The sequence below is a fragment of the Tachypleus tridentatus genome, chromosome 12, assembly GCF_004210375.1.
Source record: "Tachypleus tridentatus isolate NWPU-2018 chromosome 12, ASM421037v1, whole genome shotgun sequence".
Lineage (NCBI taxonomy): Eukaryota > Metazoa > Arthropoda > Merostomata > Xiphosura > Limulidae > Tachypleus > Tachypleus tridentatus.
The window spans coordinates 75,697,583-75,718,299 of record NC_134836.1 but is presented as its reverse complement, the minus strand read 5'-3'; the positions used below and the strand labels follow the sequence as shown (position 1 = coordinate 75,718,299).

At 36.3% G+C, this 20,717-nt stretch overlaps 1 protein-coding gene across 1 annotated transcript in view; it reads right to left on the bottom strand.

Moving 5' to 3' along the window:
* Nucleotides 1–6,321, bottom strand: part of LOC143233663 (5'-AMP-activated protein kinase subunit gamma-1-like) — a 90,234-nt gene extending 83,913 nt beyond the window's left edge. Inside the window, exon 1 of the mRNA XM_076470144.1 lies at nt 5,891–6,321. The gene's annotated coding sequence lies outside the window, so the exon portion shown is untranslated. The remainder of the gene's footprint in view (nt 1–5,890) is intronic.
* Between the last annotated feature and the right edge of the window lie 14,396 nt (nt 6,322–20,717).

Sequence of the window (20,717 nt, the reverse complement as noted above, 5' to 3'; positions counted from 1 at the left end):
AATTATTTTAACTTTATTAATAATTAATTTTCTCAGAAAATTTTATAAGATGAATATGACAGAAACATTTAACATATACATTCTACAAAACATTTAGGACATGAGTCACACTGAACATTTAGAACATAAGTTACACAGAATAGGAGCTACACATTTAGAACACAAGTTACACAGAATAGGAGCTACACAGAACATTTAGAACACAAGTTTGACAGAATATGAAATACACAGAATATTTCGAACATAAATTACACGAAATATGAGCTACACGGAACATTTAAAACATAAGTTACACATAATATGAGCTACATAGAACATTTAGAATATAATTTACACAGAATATGAGCTACACAGAACATTTAGAGCATAAGTTACACAGAATATGAGCTACACAGAACATTTAGAACATAAGTTACACAGAATATGAGCTACACAGGACATTCATAGCATGAGTTGCACAGAACATTTTATGAGATGAATTTTACATGACGTTAAAGTATCGTCATTACTAAATAACATCTACATGTGAATTCTTCAGAAACTTTTCACGTCAACTGTTGAATACTGAAAATGTTTCAGACCAACGTTAGTTCCAAGAAGTTATAATAAAGAAAGTTCTGCTGTTCATATGAAACAGGTGTTTATTGTCTCATGTAGAAATCACCAATCAGTTATGTATGTAGCAATAATGCAATAGATAAATAAAAAGGGTTAGATATAATCAAGTGGGAGTCACTGTTTAAAGTTACAGTAGTGTACATCATAAGACAATCAGTGAGACGAAGATTTCTTACCTATAAAACAGATTTTGTACACTAGATTAAAATATTTTACAGATTAGAGTTTACTCAAGTCTTTGTCTGCTTTTGTATTCTGGTAAAATACGTTTCGAAAGCTTCGCAATTTGACGTTACTTATCTGGATAGATATAGAGCTCGAAAAACCTGCTTCAGTTTGATTATTTGTGGTTAAGCACAAAGCTACATAATAGACTATCTATGCTCTCCATAACACGGGTATCAGAACCCATTGGAGGGCTTTAAGATTAACAGATAGAAATTACAGTCAACTTCACAAAGGGTTTTTAAATTTCTACTATACTATTGTGTACAAAAAGCTTGGAAACATTCTCTTCCGTAAAGAGCTAAAAAATTCGATTCCACATAAAGTTGGAGAACTAATTCACAACGAACATGGAAACCTAATCGTTTAAGAGCGCCAAAAATTAATTTGGAGTAGAGTTATAACGACTTCACGGCTGAAATAGCGAGCATGGGAAAAGAGCAGCCCAAGAATTGGCGGTGGGTGGTGATGACTTCCCTCTAGTCCTACACTGCTAAATTAGAGACAGCTAGCACAGATAGTCCTCGTGTAGCTTTGCGCGAAGTTCAAAACAACAAACAAAATATCCTAGTGTGTTATACTCCAAACGAAACCGTTACAAAATAAAGAATATAATTATACTTACCTCATATTTATTTAGGGTTAACCTTCTATGAAAAGCTGATTTTCGTTTAAATGTGTTTATATGACAGGAAAAATAACAACACTGTATTGATAAAAATCTATCTCAGAACGGCTGGTATGGGTATTAACACTTTTATTGATAAGCAGAAAACAACGTTTACACCTTCTTAGGTCATTATCATGATACATGAAGATGACCTAGGAAGGTCGAACGTTGTTCTCTGCTTATTAATAAAAGTGTTAATACCCATACCAGTCATTCTGAGAAACATTTTTATTTCAAGTGGGTTTCCCGTCATCATGAACATTGTATTAACAAATAGAACTTTGAGAACTGGATTATATTTTGATTTTTAACATATACCACACGTCTTGGGCCTATTTTTAACATCGGTTTCATATTTACAATGTGTAGGTAACATAAAGGTACCATTGTAAATTTAACAGTAAATATACACCCCAGTCCTGGGCATAAGACGAACATCGGTTTCATATTTGCACTATGTAGATAACATAACGGAACCACCGTTTAAAGAGTTAATATATACCAATCTTGGGTCTACGTTGACCATCAGTTTCATTATCACATTTTGTATGTAAAAAAATAAAATTGCTCTTTGAACACTTATTGTAAGTTGTATTGTCTTTGTTTTAATTTTAAAATTTATTAAAATCGGGAAAGGTAAAAAAAAATCCAGAGATATCTTAAACGTTAATGACTGTAAAATATCTAGAAAAAATAATACAGATACAAGAAACAGTTGGACCAGATTAGTGGGAGCTACCGCGTTTTTTTGCTTTTCAGTTATTTTTTGTATTACTGTTTGATTAACAACTAATTTCCGTCAGTTTGGCTTACGTCTCTCAGATTTTACTGAAATGTTCTACTTAAAGCTAGACATACATTTAGTTGTAGAGTTAGTGTTGCTACTTATTGTCGCTAAGCACAGTATTACCTAGTATATACTGATGGTCGGAGAAAATAATGGCTACTTCCTTGATCTATTTCTCTATGGTACCTACAAATAACAGCTCAAGTTGAGTTATAGTATTATTTGAGCATTTAATGGATGTTATTTAGTGTTTCACAGCTTGAATAACAGTACTGTTATTCTGTTCTTCTACCACACATATATTTGTGAGAAAATAATAGAAAGGAAAATTACTATTTAGCAGTGAGATAAATTTATAAGCATATATGATTTCCACGTTATATGAATAAGTTAAATTTCTGGTCGCTAGATGACAGCACAAAACGTTCTTACATTAAAAATGTTTGTGAATTTTGTATTCTTTAGACGGCTGGTACGGGTATTAAAATAAAGTGCAGACAACGTTTCCACCTTCTTGGATCGTCTTCAAGTGAGAAAAGAGGGTTGAAACGTCGTTCTGTACTTTATTTCAATTAAAGTTTTGATACCCATACCAGCAGTCTTCATAATACATTTTTACTTCAAGTGGGTTTCTCATATCATGAGTTTGTGAATTTTCATTGCATAAAAACATCTGTGAAAATAATTTCGGGAAACATTAATAGATAATAAAGGATAAGCTGAATTAACATTCGTGGTAGCAGGATAATCAAGTATTTATGCAACTGATAGATCTGTATAAGTGTTATTGATGTCTGAGTTTTAAAACACCAGTTTCATATTTATCAAAACAATATATCAAATACAGGTCTACTTTTCTTCATATTTTTAGTGGAGCCGAGCATGGCAGCTCTGTGTGTGTGTTTTATAAGACTTCATTGCCTAGGATCTCCTTGAATCTCTCATTAATTGGCATGATCCTAGCATGTGGTGAAGTCAGTTGTATATGTTAGTTGTGAATTGTGGTGAAGTTGAAACGCGTGGGTTTTATAAGTATCGCCGTAACATTGGTTCACCGCTCTAGGGTACTGGTATTGTCTTGAAGGAAACATTCAAGGTTTACTAGCCCTAACCTTAATCCAAGATTAGTGAAACTGGCGTGATATTAACACTGTACATTATAAAAGTAAAACATATGTTCACCTACCAAGACATTTGATGTAAGGATGATGATGGCCAAAAGTACAGAAACAAGGTATGATGGATACGCAAACCATACAAAAATACCTATGTAAGTAGCCAGTAAGTATGAGTCAATCTTAAAATGTATGATTATTAGCCACTTTAAGACTGTATTACATTACTCAAGTTAAATGATTTTATTCAAACCTGAAATCGTGCAGCTGACAGAAATTCAACATTTATTTATGAATAAAATTTATTCTTGAAAATATTTGGCTAATCACGTGGTAATTTTTATGGCTTTGTGTGTTCATTCCTGCTTTGTTTCAACACTTTTTACAATGTCATCCCTACATCTAACTTAATTTTTGCCATTTTTTCATTACTTGTGTAATAGGCCTAAAATTCACAAGAGAACCTAGCTATAGAAATGCTATAGAAAACCAGAAGGTTTTGTTTGTTTTTTTAATTTCCCACAAAGCTACTCGAGGGCTATCTGTGCTAGCCGTCCCTAATTTAGCAGTGTAAGACTAGATGGAAGGCAGCTAGTCATCACCACCCACCACCAACTCTTGGGCTACTCTTTTACTAACGAATAGTGGGATTGACCGTCACATTATAACGCTCCCACGGCTGAAAGGGCGAGCATGTTTGACGCGACGGGGATGCGAACCCGCGACCCTCAGATTACGAGTCGCATGCCTTAACAAGGTTGGCCATGCCAGGCCAGCAAAACCAGAAGGAATAAACTAATTTATTAGGTAGACTGGATTTCCTATTATTTTTACCAAATAACCTGAAAGAACCCACCGCCAAACAACAGAGCACGGTTAATATACGAATAAACTCTTTAGCCTAGTACCTCGGTTTCATGTTTACAATTTGGCTGTAAGATGAAATACAATAAATAATTCAATTAATATTAAATTAAATTTGCCTACACAATGCGAGTGAACATAGAACTGTTACAATGACACTGTTGCTCAAGTTAGGCCCAAACCTGTGACGTATTTTAAGTGTTTACAGGCTGCTGTGATATTACATATAATAAAAAATCATTATTAAATTATTTCCTGTGTTTATATCAGAATTTCATTATAAACATAAAGTAGAAGATATTCAGGTGATAACCGTTTGTTGTTTTTTTCACCGCAATGTATATTTAATTTGTCAGATTAACATATACTTTGAGAAACAATGATGGAAATTAGTCAAAGAACAAAGTTTACGTATAATTTCGTAAACTGATATATATTAGCGATGATTGAACTCACATAAATACTATGAAATATAGTTACGTTAATTTTAGTAGCTTAATAAAAGTAATAGGATTAAAAACTAATAAGAGCCTAGTGCTTTCAACAGCAAGGTCTGTCTTCATCAGATATAAACACATTCGTCACTCCAGTACATCCTATAGTAATGCTCGCCTTTATCAGTAGTAAAGACATTTACCCTAGAAGATGACAAGTGCATCTGTCTTCATCAGATATAAAAACATTCGTCACTCCAGTGCATCCTATAGTAATGCTCGCCTTTATCAGTAGTAAAGACATTTACCCTAGAAGATGACAAGTGCATCTGTAGAAAACGCTGGTGTTTAAACTTGCGTATTTTTAATGTTCTTAACAGAAGCGTCGTAAGGCACTGACACACAGGTCCAGTGCTTCGATTCTGTTTGACAGTGCCTACAATCCCCAGTTGATATCTTGTAAAATTAGAACAGAAAATCATTATCGCTTTCATACTACAGCGCTGAAAATTCCAACGCCTAGGAGGCCTGATCCTCGAATCTTTTAAGCACCTTGCGCCACCTCTGCTTCTTACTTTAAATTGTCAATGCAAATTTTCGTTTTAAAAAATGTAGTTTGTGACAAAGTTAATTTTGTTTTTATATGCAAAACTTCTTTTTTATTCAGAATTGTTGTCGAGAAATTGCTTAAAAATATAGTTATTAACCTTGTACTATTATATTACTGTTTATTCTATTACGCGCATCACTATCAAGCCAATAATTAATTAAAATGTGTGAGCGTTTTTCTTATAGAAGAGCCACATCGGCCATCTGTTGAGCCTACCGAGGGGAATCAAACCCTGATTTTAGCATTCTAATTAAAATGTATACATTTTAACCACATCAAACTACACTGATGTAATTTATACATATGTGTGTGTGTGTGTTCTTACTGCAACTAGCATTAATGTTTTAAAGAATTATATCTCAGAATTTTCTAAACTCAGAATACCTGATTATAAATAAACTAGAGACATTTTAAAAAAGAAAAACGTGTTTTAATCGTTTAATCTTATAAAAGATAGAATTCAAAACCTGAAAATGTTTTGTATTTTTACTATTGAAAAGAATTAGTGAAATTTAATGTTTTTTATAGTTCTTTAACATTGTTTTTATATAAAAGAGGGCACAGTACCTGTCACGTGGTCTACTTAGATGCGTTCAGAAGGCAGATGGTGATTTCTATGGTTTCTGGTAAGTTTCCGCAAATATTTCTTACGGGTTACACGTACAAAAATGAAGTGGATACTCTACTCGATGTTTCTTTATGATCCAGTTCCCAGGTGGTGGATACTCTACTCGATGTTTCTTTATGATCCGGTTCCCAGGTGAAAACTTATTATATACAAGAAACAAAAAGCTTTCGTATTGATTCACCCCCCGAAGAATGACTAAAACTGGTTTGACCACTATCAACAGTAAGAATTAAATGCACGACTCAGGTCAAATACGGTTTTGTTTAACGTTTAAACAAACTTATAATTAATAATTTGATAAATTAATATTAACAACGTTTACGCAGACATATGTCAGACTGTATAATTTGTACTTTTACATGGCGTGCTACAAATCACGTGGTCAATTGAAGTAACTTACTACGCAAACGCGAACACGTGACCTTCGGAAGATAGCATTACAAACAGGTGAAGGTATAAAAAATTGTATGAAAACAGGTCAGTTTTCGGGATATCGCTGGGCGGACGAGGTTTATACAACTCTCTGGCCTCAGAACGCTGATGCACAGAAGAAATAAGATATGAAGCGAAGGAAGCTATTTATAATTTAATAGCAAAAGTAAACTATACATCAAATTAAGTTATAAATTAACGAAGCTAATTCCAGTAAAGAAATTGAACAATACGACTTATTGTTATAAGTAAATACAAAAGAAAACTAAAACCTAAGACGACAAGAATGTATTAGTTTGTTACTCTTATTATTAACAACATGTTTTCATTCGTAGTATTACTAATACCGCCCAGCATGGCCAGGTGGTTAAGGCAGTCGATTCATAATCTGAGAGGCACGGGTTCGAATCCCCGTCACACCAAACATGCTTACCCTTTCAGACGTGGGGGCGTTATAATATTACAGTCAGTACCACTATTCGTTAGTAAAAGAGTAGCCTAAGAGTTGGCGGTGGGTGGTGATGACACCGTTAAATTAGGGACGACTAACGCAGATAGCCCTCGAGTAGCTTTGCGCGAAATTCACAACAAACCAAACCCAGTAATATTTCAAGAAATTCAACCAGCTATGTTATTTAGGTTAGTTCTACATGATTTAGTAAGTCATTGTTACTAAGCTAACAATGATTGATAATCTTTACACGTGTAGCAAAACCATTGGTAACAGTTGGAAAATTACTGTGATAAACTAAAAATATTATTTAATTTCTGTAATGCGTATTGGTGTATCAAATATATTTTAATTGTAAAAATAAACGACCTTACAACACCAAAATGTTGTTTTTATTTAATAAGAAGCTCAACGTTTCACTTTAAAGTTTTTTTCAGAGCGTGCTTGTAAAAGCTAAACCCAAACTTGTGAGTTTAAGAGTGTGAGTTAGGGTTATCGAGGCTACAACACGTTTATCTTATCAAATAAATACATAAGCCGAGTGTTTGAACAAAAATGAAGCGCGAAGAACGAAAAATGGAAAATAAGTCAGTTTGTTTCTTTCTGAATTTCGCCTAAAGCTTCGCGAGGGGTATCTGCGCTAGCCGTACCTAATTTAGTAGTGTCATCACCACCTACCGCCAACTCATGGGCAATGAATAGTAGGATTGATCGTAACATTATAACACCCCCGTGGCTGAAAGGGTGAGTATGTTTGGTGCGACGGGAATTCAAACCCATGACTCCCGTATTACGAGTCGAGTGCCCTAACCATGTTGGGCTCGACTAAATTAGGCTTCCGAAATGGTTACTATTACAAATAGAAATAGAGAAAGACAGAAGGGCAAAAAGAAAAAGATACAACTAGGAGTGAAAAAACAGCCATAACAACAGTTGTTAGGTGTGTACTTTTTCTGCTAAAACTGGGGAAGAATTTTGTAATTATGCTCGTCATAAAATATTAGTATTAGGCTTTTACTATCATGATACAATCCGAGGGTCTTTCGCGCCCGCGTCGCGCTAAACGCGACGTGAAATCTGTGGGTCGCCGATCCGAACACTGCTAAATTAGGGACCTAGCACAGATAGCCCTCACCGAAAATGCTCATCCGAATCCCCGTCACCGAAAATGCTCACTCTTTCAGCCGTGAGGACGTGATAATCTTACGACCAATCCCCTATTCATTGGTTAAAGAGTATCACTGTTAAATTAGGGACGGTTAGCGCAGTTGGGCCTTGAGTAACTTTGCGCGAAATTCGAAATCAAACACTATTAGATAAATAATGTAATGTTTAAGAACGTAATAGGCCTAACACTAATGGCAAGTATAACTGAAATAATGTATAGAACATTTAGAGATAAAAAAAGTTTGAAGATTTATTTGAATTTATTGGCTAGACTATATACAGTCTAAAGTTCAGTCAACTGTGTACATTATAGAGATTAGTTTTGTTTTTTAAGCAGATTTCATAACCTTCTCACTATAGGCCTGGATGCATCCAATTAATAAACAGAATTTTGAGAAATTTTAAGTTCAGGTAGGTAAAGAAAGACACTTTATTACAAACGTACGACACTTTGAGAAGCCTATATCATCACTAGTGGGTTCCCAGTCGTCACGTTTTAAAAGTATCTCACTCTTTGACGAAGTAAATAAGTTTAAGCCTGTTGTCAACACGTAAAATTCACTCCAGTATGTATTTTAAATCGTTGTGCCATCTTACGGCAGTACTTTTCGTGTGTGATTGTAGCTTAGTGGTTAGCGTGTTGTGTCCCGCTATTTAAAGAAGTGCACACCGCCATTCTAAGCCATGGATGCATTATTAGGGTGACGATCAAATCCTACTATTCGGTCAGCTAAAAATAGCCTAAGAGTTAGCGGTAGGTGCTATTATTGTCAAATAATGCATATAACCCTTGATTATCTTTAAGAAAATATTAAAAAATAAACAAACACCATTCTACTCTTCTTCCAGGTCCCTCTGGATGTCAGTAGCTGAGACTGGTAACTTCATTCCAATGTTGACACCTAGGTTTTTGCTCAGTGACGTTAACTTCATATGACTCTGCTCACGTAGTGATTTCTGTCTTTTCATTCGTTATGCTTATTTTCCTTGTTTTTCTAACATGGTGGTTGTGGTGTCGATACCTGAGAAGTTTTAATTCTTCTTTCCTGTTTCATACAATTCAACTGTTGCTTTCCAGTCCATATTCTTGATCTCAATCTAACACATTCCTTCGTTCGGATTTCTGTTTCCATAGAGATCGGCAACCTTAGTCTCACACACTCCTTTGTTTAGATATCTATTACCATAGAGATCATCATTAGACACAACTATTTCACTCAGCAGTTGTACTGTGCTTTAGGATTCTTAGATGTATCAGATTTTATGCGGAAAGCTTTATCGGTAAGGGAAGTGACCTGATATATCTTTCGTCTGGCTTCTTCCAAAGCTTTGGCAATTTGTTTTTTATAATAACTGTTTTTTTTCTCTCACTGATGTTTTGTATCATTTTTCACATGTTATTTTGCTCTTATTCTTCTGGTCCGGTAGGTTTTTTTTATATTTCTTTTAGTCGCCTAAACACATGTAGAACACACTCGTTTTCTTCTGTTGCTGTTGTTTTAAGTTCAATAAACTGTGGAAATAAACTGCTCGTTCATTTATTTTTAACAGTGATTCATTCGAAGAAACCAAAGTTTGACGACCTTGTATCTAGATCTCAACACAGCTTGTCATTGACTGCTTTAAATGATACAGGAAAATAAATAAAAACATGATTGCCTGGAGTTTCACTTACACCACTGCTTAGAGAATAATGCCAGTCATGGAGTAAACAAGCAACTTATAGAATTCGTAAGCCATCGTTGCCTCTTTGAGGACTCATCTGACTTCCAGACTAATATGTGGATACCAGCAAACATCACATATTTTTTCTCAGTTGCCAAGTGGCTGATCTCTATGGAAAAAAGAAACAGTTGTTTTGTTTTTTGAATTTCACGCAAAGCTATACGAGGGCTATCTGCGTTAGCCGTCCCTAATTTAGCAGTGTAAAACTAGAGGGAAGGCAGCTAGTTATCACCACCCACCGCCAACTCTTGGGCTCCTCTTTTATCAACGAATAGTGGGATTGATCGTAACATTATAACGCTCTCACGGCTGAAAGGGCGAGCGTGTTTGGTGCGGCCGAGATTCGAACCTGCTACCCTCAGATTACGAGTCGAACGCCTCAACCCACCTGACCATGCCGGGCCTAAGAGGCAACAGGTTCGCGTTTGATTAATTTGAGCTATTTGATTTTATATGTATTTTCGTCGTAGCTACAGATGCACAAAACTCCCCACCTCTTGAGGGCGCTGTAGTATTAATACATCTAAGAGGAAGGGGGAAGTGTTATTATTTGTTATCATGCACAAAGCTACACAAAGAGCCATGTGTACTCTGCTCATCAGTAGTATGGAAACCCGGTTTTTAGCAGTATAAGCCTGTAAGCATACCACTGTGCCACTCGGAAGCAAGAAGTGTGCAGAAAATAACTGATAGCAATTTTTTCTACAGAACAGTCGTTATTTCATTTATTTTGTGATATACACTGCTAGCAAAATCTTAAGGCCAATGAACATAAAGAAAAAATATGCATTTTGCGTTGTTAGACTCAACCACTTGAGTACAGCTTCGAAAGATGAAAATAAGAAAAGGGAAAATAAAAATAAACAACCTTTTTAACATTTAATAGGGAAAATGTGAACACTATGAAATTAGCCTAAATACTAGCTAGTCAAAAGTTTAAGGCCATACTGAAACAAAGCGTTAATCGATAAACATGTAACGAAATTTAGTCATTTATGTTCAAGCACTAGCATTGTCAACATCTCCCACTGACATCTCATGTGTTACATTGGATAAAAACATGGCAAAGGCTAAAAAGTTGACAGAGTTTGAACGTGGCAGAAATGTCGAGATGCAAAAGTACGATTTCTCTCAACGTACCATTGCTGGTGAGATTGGACGTAGTAAAACTCCTGTTGCAAATTTCTTAAAAGACCCAAGAAAATTTCGCCGGCGTTGTGCTGGAAGATTCGACGGGTTATTCAGCAAGACACCAGTTGATCGTCGAACAAGATTAAGGCCCTTACGGACGCAGAATGCAGATCAAGAACAATAAGACGGCATCTACGAGAGAAAGGCTTTAAAAACTGTAAACGTCTTCAAAGGCCACGCTTCCTTCCACACCACGAAACAGATCGGTTAAACTTTGCTGAGAAACACCAAACATGGAACGTAGAAAAGTGGAAGAAGGTTTTGTTCTCTGATGAGACAAAATGTAACCTGGATGGTCCAGATGGCTACCAACGTTACTGGAACGATAAGAATATCCCACTGGAGACATTTTCTACACGATACAGTGGAGGAGGTTCCATCATGATTTAAGGTGCTTTCTCCTTCCATGGAACAGTGGAGCTTCAGATTACACAGGGGCGTCAAACAGCAGCTAGCTACATTGGCATGTTGGAGAGAGCATCCTTGTTGACTGAAGGCCCTCGCTTGTGTGGAAATGACCAGATCTTTCAGCAGAACAATGCTGCAATCCACAATGCACGCAGGACAAAGGACTTTTCATGACAAATAACATATTCTTTTGTACCATCCAGCGTGTTCGCCCCAACTGAACCCCTTTGAAAATGTTTGGGGGTGGATGGCAAGGGAAGTCTATAAAAATGGACGTCAATTCCAAGCAATGCATGATCTTCGTGAAACCATCTTCACCACTTGGAATAACATTACAGCCAGCCTTCTGCAAACGCTTATATCAACCATGCTAAAGCGAATGTTTGAAGTTATTCGCAATGACGGCCGTGCAACTCACTACTGAGACCTCTCGTTGGGCATTTCCTACCCTGTTTAGGATTTCTTTTTGGTATGGTCTTAAACTTTTGACCAGCTAGTATTTAGGCTAATTTCATAGTGTTTATATTTTTCCTGTTAAATGCTACAATTTTTTTATTTTTTTTTCCCTTTTCTTATTTTCATCTTTCGAAGCTGTACTCAAATAAGTGGTTGAGTCTAACAACGCAAAATGCATATTTTTTCTTTATGTTCATTGGCCTTAAGATTTTGGCCAGTAGTGTATATCTGTAGAGACGTGTTTTTTTTTTGTATTTATTGTTTATGCGACTTACAACGCTAAAATCCGGGGTTCGATTATCTGTGATGGACACAACGCAAATAGCTTATTTTGTTGTCTTTGCGCTGAAACAACAGCAACTTGTTTCTATGAGCAACGATAACTCAAGTTTAGTGGTAGTTCTTATACAAACACTTCCAGCTTAATTTTAATATTTCCTCTACCTTTAGTTTAGTGGTAGTTCTTATACAAACACTTCCAGCTTAATTCTAATATTTCCTGTACCTTTAGTTTAGTGGTAGTTCTTATACAAACACTTCCAGCTTAATTTTAATATTTCCTGTACCTTTAGTTTAGTGGTAGTTCTTATACAAACACTTCCAGCTTAATTCTAATATTTCCTGTACCTTTAGTTTAGTGGTAGTTCTTATACAAACACTTCCAGCTTAATTTTAATATTTCCTGTACCTTTAGTTTAGTGGTAGTTCTTATACAAACACTTCCAGCTTAATTTTAATATTTCCTGTACCTTTTATTTATAAATTACAAATTTGTAACTAAGTACAGTGAGGGCGTGGTTAGTTCATATTTCATGTGTCTGCTTCACAGTTTTCAGTTTTAAGTTATTCCACTGAATACACTCCTTTACTATTCCTTGCCTTTATCTGGTTCATACAAACACTTCCATTTTTTAATATTTCACCTTTAGTTTAGGGTAGAAATGTCAAACATACGAAAATTAAAGGTATTTTAGTTTATTGGTAGTTTTATTGTTTACAGCAATGATTAAGTATTTTGCATGATCCTGGAATTATTTAGTGTTGCTTCATAATCGAATAGAACCTGCTGAATCATTTTACGTTTGCTGTATGGAAGAATCTAAGAGATACTTCGACGCTTCAGCGCCTCATCGATTCTATACCTGAATGGATTGTGGAAGTCTTAAACGCAATGCAAATATTAAGTTGTACTGTCATGGCTTCTGGTAGAGTTGGTCCGGCATGACCAGGTGGTTAGGGCACTTGATTCGTAATATGAGAGTCGCGAATTCGAATACTCGTCACACCAAACATTCTCGCCCTTTCAGCCGTGGGGGCGTTATAATGTCATAGTCAATCCCACTATTCGTTGGTAAAAGAGTAACTCAAAATTGGCGGTGGGTGGTGATGACTAGATGTCTTCCCACTAGTCTTACACTGCTAAATTAGGGACGGCTAGCGCAGATAGCCCTCGTATAGCTTTGCGCGAAATTAAAAACAAACCTGGTAGAGTTTTTCGATATAATTTTATAGTTTACTCTTTAAATGTTATTGAATAAAGATCTAAATTATTTTGGTATATATATATATATTTATGTGTCCTTTTTAAAGTCCCAGACTTATGTAAAAATTAGGAGGCTTAGCATTTCTTTCTAAAATTGTGGGTTTTTTTCCTACACGAGGGGTAGGTGCAGTGACAAACGAAATGCGCATATTTAGATCATGTGAATTCCATTTAATAAAAATTAAATAAAATCATTAACTTCAAACAGATAAAACATTGACAATTTATTTCAAATAAACGACGAAGTAAATTTAAAAACTAATAAAATAATATTATATGTTCCACAGTCATAGAGAGCTACTTAAAATGGAGGGTCAAATTTGATGAGTACAAAATAATCAATTAATAATGGTTATATAAAAAAGTAATAATTATAGCAAAAGAGACAAAACGAAATATGTGAGCTCACTTTCATGTTGACAAAGAACTATCACAAAACACTTTTAAACTACAGAAACTGAAAAAAACAATATCTGGACAGAATGATCAGGTTTCGAGTTTTGAACTTTTGAGGTTTTCTGCCTTCTGATTGATGATATTGAAGATCAAATTTCATTCTCAACCCTCAATGGTCTGATGATCTTAAACTTCTAAGAGTTTAAGAGTGAAAAAAGAACGTTGAACGATATGCCATACCTGCTATAACCAGTGCCGAAGAAGTCTTTCGTCTAATACCAAGGATCATCATACTAATGGATGAGATGTTATTCATATTATGAATGGTACCATTCCTACTAATATGACTGATTACTGAAGTAGCTCTAAAGAGAACCCAGACAAACAATTGCTTCTAAAACCAATTCAGCCGAGAATATAATACAAAAACAATAATAAAAATGGACATTCCTCGCTCAGGCCTATCCTGGGACCTTGAAAACAACTACGAGAATGAACTTTTCTCGCTCAGGACTATTTTGAGACCTAGAAACCAACAATGAGAATGGACTTTCCTCGCTCAGGGTTATCCTGAGACCTTAAAAACAACAATGAGAATGCATTTTCCTCGCTCAAAGCTACACTGAGACCTTAAAAACAGCTGTCAGAATGGACTCTTCTCGCTCAGGACTATCCCGAGACCTTAAATGATACCTGTTTTGATCCCTCTTTTTTTTTTTTACAAAAAATATTTCTTCTATTATTTTGCATATATCTGGAAGATATAAAATTGGACTTTACGAAAAATAAGTTTATACACATAGATATTTCTCTATGGAAACTAATATTTTTATTTATTTATTTATTAGTTTTCACATCCAGGTGGATGAGTAATAACTTACGAACTTTTAACTGAAAAACCTGTAGTTCGATTCCAGGCGGTAAAATAAAGTGTAGGTATTATGAAGCTAGGCATTGCCAGGTGGTTAGGGCGCTCGACTCATAATCTGAGGGTCGCAGGTTCGAATCCCCTCACACCAAATATGCTCGCCCTTTCAGCCGTGAGAGTGCTATAAAATTACGGTCAATCCTATTATTCGTCGGTAAAAAAAGTAGCCCAAGAGTTGACGGTGGATGGTTTGTTTTTGTTTTTTTGAATTTCGCACAAAGCTACTCGAGGGCTATCTGTGCTAGCCGTCCCTAATTTTGTAGTGTAAGACTAGAGGGAAGGCAGCTAGTCATCACCACCCACCGCCGACTCTTGGGCTAGTCATTTACCAACGAATAGTGGGATTGACCGTCACGTTGTAACGTCCCCACGGCTGAAAGGGCGAGCATGTTTGGTGCGACCGGGATTCGAACCCGCGACTATCGGATCACGAGTCGCACGCCTTAACGCGCTTGGCTATGCCAGGCCCGGTGGATGGTGATGACTAACTGTCTTACAGTGCTAAATTACGGACAGCTAGCGTAGATAGCCCTCGTGTAGTATTGCGCAAAATAAAAAAAACAAACTACAATATTATTTCCATGTTTAAAATCTTAAATACTTAGATATTTGTTCCATTTGTTGTTTATTTAGTGAAAACATTTTCTAAAATAAGTTTATTTATTTTTTTATAGAGATTTGGACCTAAAAACACTCCGTAGTTTATTTAAACACACTGACTGTCATGCTGAAAAAAACAACAATACATGCGATAAAAGAAACTGCTATTCTTTGAATGCTTATTTTCCTATTCTATAACATATATGTTTATGTGATATATTATTTTTTAATTAAATAATTTTTCCTCGGTGGCTTAGCGGTAAGTTTGGGGACTTATAACCCAAAATATCTAACTTCCGTACCTGCTGCAAGAATAAAACAGATGAATAAATAAACAGTGTTCGATTGTGTGTGTTTTCTTATAGCAAAGCCACATCGGGCTATCTGCTGAGTCCACTGAGACGAATCGAATCCCTGATTTTAACGTTGTAAGTCCGTAGACTTACCACTCTACTAAGGGGGGACAATAGTATTCGACTCTGTCTGTGACGTTCCCTAATTTCAAAATACCTCTGCTTCAAAATTTTTGAGCTCTCAAGCTGTCAGTTTTACCCTAGCGGACGATCAAAATTATAAAATAAAAATGTTAACACTTGATAAGAAATAGTTCAGATTATTATATACCAGAGAAATCTTATTTCACGTCAATCTTCCTTGGCTTACTATTTATTATTATGGGCCCGGCATGGGCAAGCGTGTTAAGGCGTGCGACTCGTAATCTGAGGGTCGCGGGTTCGCATCCTTTTCGCGCCAAACATGCTCGCCCTTTCAACCGTGGGGGCGTTAAAATGTTACGGGCAATCCCACTATTCGTTGGCGGTGGGTGGTGATGACTAGCTGCCTTCCCTCTAGTCTTACACTGCTAAATTAGGGACGGCTAGCACAGATAGCCCTCGAGTAGCTTTGTGCGAAATTCAAAAACAAACAAACAAACAAAACAAATTTATTATTATTATTATTTCTTTTATATCTTCTGTAAGAATGACAATTTTACCACATTTTGAATGTTTGTTTCTCGTAATCTAAAACGTGTATAAAACTTGTTGGTTTTGAATTACATAATAATGTTTAATTCAATTCAGAGAGAAAAGGATAATACCATTCCACTATCTGGAACAGATGTGGCAGTACCCAAGATTTCGGCTTTTTATATAGAGTTATCCATTTTTCGGCAGCACCTGAACTTTTGTCCCTGTATGTACAGTTTTTCGACCCTATATTGTTATTATGTTGTTTCTTTGAATTAAGCACAAAGCTACACAATGGGCTATCTGTGTTCTGCTCACCACAGGTATCGAAACTCGGTCTTTAGCGTTGTAAGTCCGCAGACATACTGCTGAGCCACTGAGAGTCGTATATAAAGTCTTCCTTTTTTCATTAGTACCCAATATTTTGGCCCTATGTATACAGTTATTCAATTTTCGTCAGTATCCACGATTTCTTCCCTGTATGTAGAGATACCCATTATTTCTAACTATTCTATTTTTCAAGTATTTTCACTGCGGATCTTAGTTATTTTCCAAAACAGAATTTCTTTGCATGGTTTTCTTACCAAACCGACATGATTAATAGTAACATGTACGATATAATTTATTGCTTCAGCCTATTTTCATCTTAGTCTTTTCTGTAACTCGTGAATAAAAATTACACAGTCGCGAGTCACCATGAGAACTTACTATAAAAACTTGGTGTCTCGCGGTTGTGTAACTTTTATTTACGAGTTATAGAAAAGGCTTAAATGAAAATAAGTTAAAGCAATAAACTGTATTTCTGATATAATCATCTCAAAGTTTCTGTAATTTCCTCTTTCAATTTATCGTGATAGCGCGTAGGCGTGCGACTCGTAATCATCTCGCGCTAAGCCGTTTCCCACTGTTGGTAAAAGAGTTTGGCGGTGGGTGGTGATGACTAGCTGCCTTCCTCTAGTCTTAACTAAATTAGGGACGTAGCACAGATAGCCCTCGAGTAGCCTGTCAGTGACCTGCCATCTGCTGATAAATTCTTTCTGCAAGAGACTCGGGTAAAAAAAAGGAAATATGATGTGCGATGGTCTGTAATTTCTGGTGTAGAGTAGTTGGGATTGTATGAAGAAATAATAATAACAATATGTTCATGTTGAACAGCTTAGTAAAATAAGAGTGATAAAAATGTACATATTTTATGTTTTATCATTTAGACAGTAATGTCAATGGCTATAACATGAGAGAAAATAATATGATGCAACATACATATCACCAGTGTTATCGTGGTTGGAAACTGGAATAGGATGCATTTATTTCTGTTAAAAGACGGACAAAATCTAAACGAGCTGTATTTTTTACTATAAAAGTTACGAGATATTTTTGTCTGTATTTGATTGTGTAACGTTATGTGGCAGTGTTCAGTTCAGTTCGTGAGGACAGGAATTGTTGATGTCTGATGAGGTTATGGTGATTTATTTGTAGAAATGGAAGGAGTCAGAACCAACATTATTAGACACTACTTCCACAACGAGTTTTCCTGGAAAAGTGAAACTGCCACACAGATGTTGATGATTGATCTCTGGCAAGTACTGAATTCCTGAGCAAAGCGAAACTGTTACGTAGATGTTCTTGACTGACCTCTAGGTTACATAGATGTTCTTGACTGACCTCTAGGCAGTACTGAACTGTGCCCCGCTCTTATCTCTAGAATATAAATAAATGCTTGGATGCTTATTTAAACAGAATAAGTGAGAAACTAATGTATCATTCAGTATAATATTTCTCATTTTCTTACTAATGTAATCTGAACTTTAACCTTCGTTTACCATTTTTCAAACCATCCAAACTTAAACATAATTTTTGTTTTATCAATCCAGAAAAGATCTTGAACAAATTTTTCCTAAATTCTAATGTTAATAATATTATATTAACTAACTTACGTTTCTTCGTTACCTTTAGAGGCAATGATCACATCTTCAGTTCCTCTTCGTATGTGTTTTATTATATGTCGATTTTCATTTTTAACGATCTTCTTAAGTATTCTACTTCTACAGAATTTCCAACTTCTTTAATTCCATTATAAATTTTATTTGTATTTATTTCTCTCTTTTTAAGTCAGTATTTAGTTAGACTATATTTTTATTCTTAAAGCAGTGGTTCTTAACCTGGGTTCAATCACACCCAAGGGGTTCGGTGAAGATCAAAACACACACATTGTGTGTGTGTTTATTCCATTCACCCGACTCGTATGATTCGTGACGTCATGCTCCACTTGATCATAATTGGCTGCGGCTGATCACGTCACATCACTTGGCCTTAATATCTGTGCTGCAGGAAACTTCGTGCGCTTAGTAGTCGACTTGTGACTGTAGTAATCGTGCGTCATTTGTGATTTTTTTCCTAATCTTTCAATCCCTTCATACTAACTATGTCGAGCAAAAACAGAAAGTGGTCGGACGAATACGTACAATATGAATTCACCTGTATAACGGAACATGATGGGAGTCAGCGTTCTTTAATGCATAATTTGCAATGCCAAGTTAAGCAATTCTAGTCTAGCACCAGCAAAACTAAGAGAACACTCCCTAAAGCTGCATGGAGATGGGAAATACAAAAACACAAGTCTTGCTGAATTCAAGGTAAAGAGAGCCAGGTTCAATGAAAGGCTACTTTGCCTGTTCGCGGCTTTGTACCCATCGACAAACCGATCCTCACAGCATCGTACGAAGTTGCATACTTGATCGCAAAGCAGGGCAAACCACACACCATTGGTGAAGCACTCGTAAAACCAGCTGCGTTGAAGATGGCGAATATCATGCTAAGAAAAGCTGCTGAAAATAAGTTATCCCAAATTCCTCTTTCAAATGACACCATCAGCAGCAGAATAGATGACATGAGCAATGACATCTTGGCTCAAATAGTTGCAGATCTGATTTCAAGCCCAGCAAAATTCGGCCTTCAACTCAACGAGACCACCGACATTTCCAATCTAAGCCAGCTTGTTGTACTCGTGCGCTATGTGAAGAACGACGAGATAAAATATTTTTTTATTTTGAAGCCTCTTACAACAACAACTAAGGCAGCTGACGTGAAGAAACTTGTAGATGACTTCTTCAGAGACAACGATCTTTCGTGGGATATGGTTTTTGCAGTTTGTTCAGATGGAGCTCCAGTCATGGTGGAACGAAACTCTGGTTTTGGTGCGCTGGTGAAAGTCGATGCACCACACATCATTGTAACGCACGTGTTCTGCACAGGCATGCGTTAGCAATAAAATGCTTGCCTTCTAAACTGGCAGAAGTATTAAAAATTGTAGTGGAATGCATGAACTTTGTGCGAAATAGTGCCCTGAAGCACCGCATCTTCAAAGAGCTGTGTAATGAAATGGGCTCTGAATTCGAGGTACTTTTGTACCATTTTAACGTTCGGTGGTTATCCCGGGGAAAGGTGCTGAATCGTGTTTCTGCCATACGCGTGGAATTAGCCCTGTTTTTGCGAGAGCACCAGCATTGTCATGCAGATTGCTTCGAAAAATCTGAGTTCATTCTCATGTGTTTTTCTTATAGCAAAGCCACATCAGGCTATCTGCTCAGCCCACCGAGGGGAATCGAACCCCTGATTTTAGCGTTGTAAATCCGGAGACATACCGCTGTACTAGCAGGGGGCATTCATTCTCATTTTGGCGTACATGGCCAATATCTTCAATACTCTCAATCAGGACAGTGGAGTCAACATCATCGAAGCGGAAGAAAACCTGAAGGCTTTTCAAAAAATGCTACCGTTATGGAAACGACGAACAGAGAATGATAACTTCGCAAACTTCCCCTGCTGGATGACTGTGTAAGTAAGATCGAAGATGTGTCTGAAATCGGAGACATTTCTGTACCCGGGGAACTGAAGCAAGCAATTGCCATACACTTAGATGAGCTCCCAAAGTCTCTCGACGGATACTTCCCCACCAGAGAGTCATATCTAGCATGGGTGAGACAGCCGATCACGTTTAATGTTGTAACAGCAGATGTCAATGATGAATACCTCGACGAAATCATTGAACTTCAGCAGAGCCAGGTTCAACAGCAACATTCAGAACAACAACGCTCTCAACGTTTTGGTGTCACCAAATCGTAGCGTACCCTCTTATTGCTAAGAAAGCCCTTGAGATACTCATACCGTTTGTTACAACGTATCTTTGAGAGCAATCCTTTTCGAGGATGGTAGACATAAAAACGAAGAAAAGGAACAGACTTTGTTGCTAAAATGATATGAGAGTAGCACTTGCCAAGGTAAAGCCGCGCATTTCTGAACTTGTCTCTGAAAGGCAACAGCAAAAGTCACATTGATTTGCAGTAAATATTCATTGAGTTATGTTTTTGTTTTTGTGTGAAATTCATGTTTTGTTGGTTTTGTGTTTTGAACACAGTGATATTGTGTGCAACTGATGCATGGTTCATTTTGTGCACTAATAAAATATCTACTTATGTTTTGAATTTGAGAAAATCAAATTTTA